This window comes from Euphorbia lathyris, chromosome 1, assembly GCF_963576675.1.
Source record: "Euphorbia lathyris chromosome 1, ddEupLath1.1, whole genome shotgun sequence".
Classification (NCBI taxonomy): Eukaryota; Viridiplantae; Streptophyta; class Magnoliopsida; order Malpighiales; family Euphorbiaceae; genus Euphorbia; species Euphorbia lathyris.
Genome location: NC_088910.1, coordinates 124,714,442 through 124,722,734, shown reverse-complemented (window position 1 = coordinate 124,722,734; position 8,293 = coordinate 124,714,442). Strand labels below are relative to the sequence as shown.

Below are 8,293 nucleotides of genomic sequence, written 5' to 3'. Positions count from 1 at the left end.
TAATACTCAATTATTTTCCCCAGACAAAACAATCTACCAGAAAAGCATCCACAATGCGAATAAGTCAAACTTCTTATCGATTGCTAAGATAAACAAGGAATTAAAAACCAGCTGCAAATCTAACCCGAGAACCATGCAAAAGCCGTCAGAGTGAGATACATGCCTACATTCATAGAACTTCCTCCAGATGTTGAATTTAATCTACAAACTAAGGAATAAGGGGAGCACCAAAAAAATAGACTGAATTGTCAGATTACTTCTGATGATGAAAACAAGTTGGTGATTAATAAAACAATAAACAGACAAATAGGGTGCCCGTCACAATCATGACCCTTGATTTATCAAAGTTTGTCATATAAGCTAAAACTCAAATTGCAACTAATCAACAAAACATCAATGTACCAATATCCTATTCAACAGAGAGAGGAAAGTTGAACTCACGATCAAACCGACCAGGACGATGCAATGCTCCATCCATAGCATCAACTCTGTTGGTTGCTCCAATCAAAACTACTTGTCCTCTGGAATCTAGACCATCCATCAATACAAGCAAAGTCGAAACAATAGAATTAATAGTTATAAAAGAGAACAGAATTATTTAAAGGTCCTTACCTATTGCAAACATCTCTGAGGCACATCCTCATTCGACGAAGGGCATGCTGCTCTGCTTCTATCCTAGCTTTTAACTCTGAGGCCTTTGGACCACTTGCCACTTTATTCACCTTCGAAAGTTCAGGAAGGGTCGATTCTTGAGATTTGTTGCTCATTCCCTCTAAGAAGACTGATAAGGCAGCTTCAATTAAAAGTTCAAAACACAATGATCTGTCTTCAGTTGATGGTAAGCCCACTTGATAGCTGAAAATGGAAAGACATTCTGTGACTATAATGTTCAATTTATGAAAATTCACTAAGCTATCAACATGTACCGGATATTAAGTTTCCAACGCATCAATATATCTTGAAAGGCCACCTATTTCATTAAAACTTACACTATCATCAACTTGTAATGGTTGGATATCTGCTCTGCCTTTGGAGCTTGGCCCAGCAGTTTAGATCCCAGAAGTCAATGTAGCAACAGTATCACCCTGATGACCCCAGCCAGATGCAGCAACATTTAGTCCCCATATTGAGGATCCATGCATGTCTAGTCCTCCAAAGAGGCAAGGTGGACCAGATGGGCTACCTCCTCAAGCCCAAGGAATAGCAGGACCTTGGTCCAGTTCATCCACAAGAAGAGAATCATCAGAATCTTCAGCTCTTGGCATTCGATGTCGCTTGTGAACTCGTGATCCACCCTTCCTTACATCCCTATTACCCCTTGTCCCAATTCCTGGATGCAATACCCTTCGTGGTAGATTCAGATGATCAATAACAATATGGAATTGAGAAATGAACAGAAAGAACCAAACTTTACCACTAGTCGAATCTTATAGAAGATTCTGTTCTTGAATTTCAATGTCGTCCTCTTCTATAGCAGTAAACGGAGGATATTCCTTCTCACAAGCAGCATATTTCCCTGCATTTAAGAAACATAATTATCAAACAACATTGTATACATCAACTAAGCTTTAATCCCAAGTTCCCAATTACTTAAATCTATTCAACCACTATGAAATTGCAGGAAACAGACGAGGTGTGGCCCTGGGGCTGGAATTGCAGGAAACAGAGGAGGTGTGGCCCTAGGGCTGGACAGGCGAAAAAGAGGCGAGAGCTGAAACCTGATTGTAGAGAATAAAACTCGGCTTTGATTTACTAATTATGGTGGGATCCCTCTCCGGACCCTCGCTGAACGGGGACACGTAGTGCACCGGGCCGCCCTTTAATATTAGATAAAAGAAAACTAACACTAATAACACATCTATACATACCGAAGGACTTTATGTCAACAATATAACTAAGTGGTCAAGTGTATAAAAGTCTTATTGTGTATTCAATAATAGTTAGTTCATAACTTTTATATCCTTTACTAGTTACCATTTTTATGGAGAATACATGTGAAAAAATACATAAAAGGAGCCTGTAATATCTAAGCAATTTAAGGGACCTAGTTGTACACTTAAGTACTTAATACTACTGTTACTTCAAGGCAATTAACATTGGATAACATTACATTTACTTACTCCTCACCTACTTCTAGCAACTCCAACATCTACCAATTTTGGTATATTATCAATTATTTTTGGTGCTACAATTTGTCCTTCTGCTACTGCTACTGGTACCTGTTTCTCATAAGCTGAATCATGAACCCCAATTTTTATGTACATTTGTGCAGCATGTGCTTTAAGACCATCAGTCCAGTTATAGCCTAAGCCATCACTAAATTTTGTGCAACATGCACATTTTGTATCTCCTTATCTGTAACATGAAACATTTTAAAACACCAAAAAAAAAGTGATTACAATCACGGAAAAGAAGGATATAAAATCGAAAAATAAGCCCAATTTTTATGTACATTTTGTGCAGCATGTGCTTTAAGACCATCAGTCCAGTTATAGCCTAAACCATCACTAAATTGTTCTTTCTGCCTGTACAGATTATGCTTCGGGAGATATGGATGTTCTTCATCATCAAAAGCTATTCTTAGAACCCATTTCTCGATACGTCCTTCATCTCGTTTAATCTTAAATCGGTTTAACAACATTCAACATTCATTTTAAAGAGACAGACATCAATCGATATTTGTGTCAAATGCATCTGTTGATGACATTTTTCACACCTTAAACAGAGTAAGCAAGTTTGAAGTATCCAGAGTTTGAAGGATCATACCTATAGACTCTAGTTGTGGCGTCTGCAGAATCTTAGTTGTAGCATCAACTGTCAATGGCCTTTTTATAGGAATCTCTAGGTTGGCAACTGACAGAATTGAAACAGATATTCCTGTAATTACAACACAAATGATAGAATACTATGCAATTAGACTGTATTATGAGTATGAGACAAAATTGTTCTAGATCATGATTAAGCAACCAAAAGGTTCTTAGTTCTTAAAATTATCTGTGGTATGACAGCTACAAAAATGAGTTTCCTGCACATAGATAATATAGCAGATACACTCTACCTAGATAGAGATAATAAAATGGGCTACAACTATTGTAAGCAAATCAAAATAACCTACAAAAGACAACAACTGCTAAAGAAACATATCTTCACATGAAGTATACTTCATGTAGAAGCATGTTCACCAGTTCTGTAAACAGAACTGGTCCTGTTCTATTACAGAACTGGTTAACATGCTTCTTACTTCAAAAACTAGTGATAGGGGCATGAGCGTATCCCCAACTTGAATATTGAAAAAATGGTATTAATGTTGAAGTCTGTTGGGGATTTGATAAGAAAGTGAGGGGCAAATGTAAATAGCGTCTTAATACTGATTAACAAAAAAATTAATACTTACCAAACTAATTAACAAAAAATGCGTGTAGAAACAAAAGTGTGGGAAATACTGATATGTAAGTGTAAGCTAATTACGAAAAACTAGTAGATACATGATCTCATCTAATAGTCTTTGCCCTAAATTGATATATTGAATATTGTCTAAGTATTATAGTGATTATCTAACTTATATGAGCATCTGATCTTACCTTAACCAAAGAAGATAAGAATTATTATTTGATTTGGCAACTTGTTATTTGAAATGTCCTAAGTCAAATTTATGCAAAATTGAATTGAAGAGAGCATACATTTATCACTTATTTTGAATCCCCTGCATTATTTTTAACTTTCTTCTTCCCTGCATCTCCTTTTACTCTCTTCCTCTTAAAACCTTTCAACATCTCTTTATCTCAATCTGTTTCTACTACTTGTAATGGCCCATCCAAGAAACTACGACAACTCGCATCTCAAAATAAAGTTGCATTATAGCTCATGAAAATTTTCACATTCTATCAGCAAATGCAATATGACCTTCCTTCTACTGCCATTGGGCAGGTTATGGAACTCACTTGGCTTCAATGTCATACTTTTGAATCCTAAAGCATTCAAGCCACTCTCTTCCATATTTCCACACCAATTTTACATACTGCGATTTAATCTCACCCTCTCATGGATCAATAATTGACGAAGGAAAGCCAGAATAGTTTAGGACAAATGATTTCAACAATTTTGAAAAGAAAATCATAATTTAGGGCAATTAATTTCTCATAATATAACACCGAGTTCATGAATCTAAAGTCAAGACCCAAAAGTTACATCCAACTTAATCAATCTGCAACCCAAAATTAATCAGCAACATCGTATAATGAACACACTCAAATGAAATGGCATGAACAACCAAAGAGAGAGGATGAAAGATGCAGAAGAAAATTACTAGATTTGAAGACTCAAGAAGAGAGAACCAAAATTGCTGAAGAGTAGATAACCAGAGGAGACTCTATAGAGGTACTGAACATAAGTGATTATATATATGTATAGTATGAAAAGATCTGAAGAGAGGCAGTGAAAGTCTTCTGCCAACGATGATTAATCTAAACTGGAAACTATTACTATTACCAAGTCATTGTGTTGAACTTACATTTAAGCATATACTAGTGTCTCTAGTGTGAAACAAAACAAGAGTTATTTCTGTGTCATTGGTTTTGCCATGAAAATCCATTTAATGCCTGAAAACTTCAAAGTAAATTAGCCAATTAAAGCATTACTGCATAAACTCAAATTATGAATTACACAATGAAATTGAACCCGTGTTCCTTCATGAATAGCTAGAAGTAAACAATTTCATGCTCAATGCTCTTAGAAAATATCACAGAATATCCAAAGGAACATGTCCTGTTTCAAATTTTAAAATGATATTAATTCAATTCAAATGAACATGTCCTGTTTCAAATGAACAAATCTATACTTTTGTGAAGGTGTGGGTCTGAACCATATCATAAACGATACAACTTTATGTACAAATGTAAGAGAGAGGGAGAAGGAAACCTGACCTGATGACCAAGATGAGCAGCAAGATGGGCCACCGTGGATCCCTCCTCCACTCCTGCCGTCTTCCACAGTGCTCCTACACCTGCCAATCCCAATCTTCAACATCTGCATTAGAAAATATATACCATTTGAATCAAGAAAAGATCTAAAATTGAAAATGAGTATGTATGATCGGTTGAAATTCCATAACTGACCAAAGAGGCTTTATCAAGTGGGATATGAGGATTCAACTTGACCACATTAGCAATATCCACAATAGTATGCTCACTAAAGCTTGAAACATTCAAGAAATGGTTCAAAGATTCCCCTTTCATAGCCCTAAATCGTTGTTCCATCCTCTCGACATCCAAAAAATACTAGCGCCACTGGAAATTTGGAGCGACTGGCAAGAACGGATACCATTGTTGGTGTAGCATTCTTCAATCGCTGACCGCGATGATACAACTACCACACGACGAGAAGCTGATCTGGGAGAAGTGATTGGATGAATTTCTGAGACAGAGTTTGAAAAGTCCGATGAAGACGTCGAATGGGATTGAGAAGAAAGTGAAGATAACCTAGAACTCGAAGAGAGATCGGGGATAAAGTGTTTATTTCTTTTACAATTAATTAGGTTTTGTGAAAATTTGGGGAATAGATGGCGCGTGAAATATTTTAGTGAAATATTTGGGGGGGGGGGGGGGGGGGGGTGAGTGGATGGCGCCTAAAAATTTCGGCTCTAAAAATTTGACAAATATTTAATAAAGATATATAATAAATAAATTCTTATTTTATTTTAGTATTTATGATATTATTTATTCTTATTGTAACTATTGATGATATGTTTTAATGAAAATACTTCATATTCTCATTATGTTTTTCTCATTTAATGAGAATATATTTAAAAAACAATCTAAAAAAATAAATTGATTGCTTAATGATACTTAATGATATTATTTCTTCTCATTATATTTATCTTTCGATGAGAATTTTCTTATTATCATTATTTTCTTCTCATTACTACTTGTTTTTCTTGTAGTGACCATCTCTTCGACCTCGTTAGAGACCTCGCGGACATAATCGTCGTCAAACGGCGCGAAGTCGAGGTCTGACATGATCGATAAAAGGAAAACAGAAGCAAAAAGCCGAACAAGGAACAAATGTGAAAAGAAAAACTTACATGAAAAAGACAACACAGTGAAGTGACGGGATTAAGAGGTCAACGCTGGAAAAGAAGTAACGGAATTAAAAGGTCGACGCCGGAGAAGACGAAAGAGGGGAAATGCACAAATTCAAAACTTTGAAATAATCGGACAAAGACGAAGCGTCCCCTATAAAAAGACCCTAAAAGGGCTCTTGCTAGACCAAGGGGGAGGCATGTGATAACCCGCGAAGCCCAAAACGGGTTATATTCATTTCGCAAGCCCAGCCCATATTAAAGCCCCATGGGCTAAGATTGGACGGGACCCGAATAAAGGAAGCGGGCACAGCGAGTAAACCGCCCCGAATTCCTAAACGGAGCGTCAAGACTCCCACTCAGAACCACGTTCGTTGCCATGAAAGCCACGAAAGGGACATGGCCTAAAAAGGGGTAACCGCCCTCAGAACGTGGCCCACTAAGGAGTAACCGCCCTCGGCGGTTACCCAAAAAACACCTATAAAAGGCCTTAAGAATAAGGGGGGAGGTACGCTCACATTTTTTCCCGCAATACTATTGTCAAATTACCAACCTTCTTACAAAAACTGACTTGATCGTCGGAGAGTTTTCCCGGAGATCCTGTCTCCGGTTCTGTTTTGCAGGTAACTCCGGCAGAGAATATCAAATCGGATCCGGCAAGTTATCATATATATAATTAAAAAAATTATTTAACAAACCTATTCATATACCTTGTCATATGTTGGTGTCTCCAAACTCACATCCAATTTAAAACAGGAAAAATGTAACTAGACTGTTTTTTTTTTCTAGTATTAGATTTATATAAATAAGATAAACTTGAACCGTCTTATATATATATATAAATATGAGTTGTCAAAACTTTTATATAATCAGAGACAAATTGAGGATAAAAATTTTGGAGGCTTTTTTTTTTGTATGAGTTGTCAAAATAATAAAAAAAAATATAAAAATATTTAATTAATAATAGATTTATAATTTATAAAATAATAAAATTAAAAGTTCGAGTTTATTAATTAATAAAAATAATAACGGATTGTATTAATTAATGATATAATACCATATTTAAATAATTTATAATAATACAATAAAAAAATTGAGTGTATTAATTAATGATATAATAATAGATTAATAATTTCTAAGATACGACTAACTAAAAAAGAAGACAATTTACGTTAGTATTGTCGATTTTAGATTCAATATAATGGAGTGTATTCTTGAGTTAAGAATTTTTTTATCAATTGAGTCTTTATCCTATCTTAAAAACAAAAAATGTGATTATTTAACATAGACTGTAATGATCTTCATGTTGGGTCAAAATAAATTTTTGGGAAATACTCTAAAACTGTTCAACTGAATGATTTTCAATAAGGATTCAATTGATGATTTTTTTGCTTAAGATAATGACTTAAGAGAGTTTTGAAGGTTTTTTGATGAGTTGTCAAAACAGTAAAAAAAGAAAATTAAAAGATTGTATTGCTTTCCTTTCCTTTTCTACCAAAAAAAAAAAAAGACTGTATTAATAATGATATAATGACAGATTAATAATTTATAAGACACAATTGATTAATTAATTAATGATATAATAACAAATTTGTATAAATTATAGGGAAAAGTACAAAAATAAACATTATGGTTACACCCATTTTCGAACAACACCCATGTGGTTTAAAAGTTTGCAAAGTGGTACGTACCATGTACTTCATTCCGTTAGCAAACACATACCAAATTGACTAACGGTGTTAAAAGTCAAAGGGAAAAGAGTTAATTTGATCCTTATATTTATTTATTTTTATAAATTGACCCCCTTATTATCTAATTATCACAGCCAAACTCTAAAATAAAAAATAAAATTCAAATATACCATCTTCTCCGTCTCTCTTTAATTTTTTTTTTCTTCTCTTTTAATTTCTCTCTTTAAAATAAAGACTAACAATGTGAGATATTGCCAATCAAGAAGAAAAGGTCACCCCAATCAAGCTTCTGTTCTTCTGAAACAACAAAGGTTTGACCAAAACCTTCTACTTCTTCTGGATATTGACCAATATCTTTTCTTTTCTTCCATTGGGAGCTTGAACAATTCTTTCTGTGTAATAAGGTGGTCAATTTATTAATGATATAATAACATATTATAAATACAAAAAAAAATTGAGTTTATTAATTAATGATATAATAACATATTAATAATTTTGTAAGAGATGACTAACAAAAAAAATGAGA

At 34.4% G+C, this 8,293-nt stretch overlaps 1 long non-coding RNA gene across 1 annotated transcript; it reads right to left on the bottom strand.

Moving 5' to 3' along the window:
* Positions 1-1,463: 1,463 nt before the first annotated feature.
* LOC136219856 (uncharacterized) lies at positions 1,464-3,012 on the bottom strand. Its single transcript, XR_010684302.1, has 3 exons — positions 2,767-3,012; positions 2,220-2,355; positions 1,464-1,516 (listed from the first exon to the last, which is right to left on the bottom strand). It is a non-coding gene; the product is annotated as an uncharacterized lncRNA (long non-coding RNA).
* Positions 3,013-8,293: the final 5,281 nt, after the last annotated feature.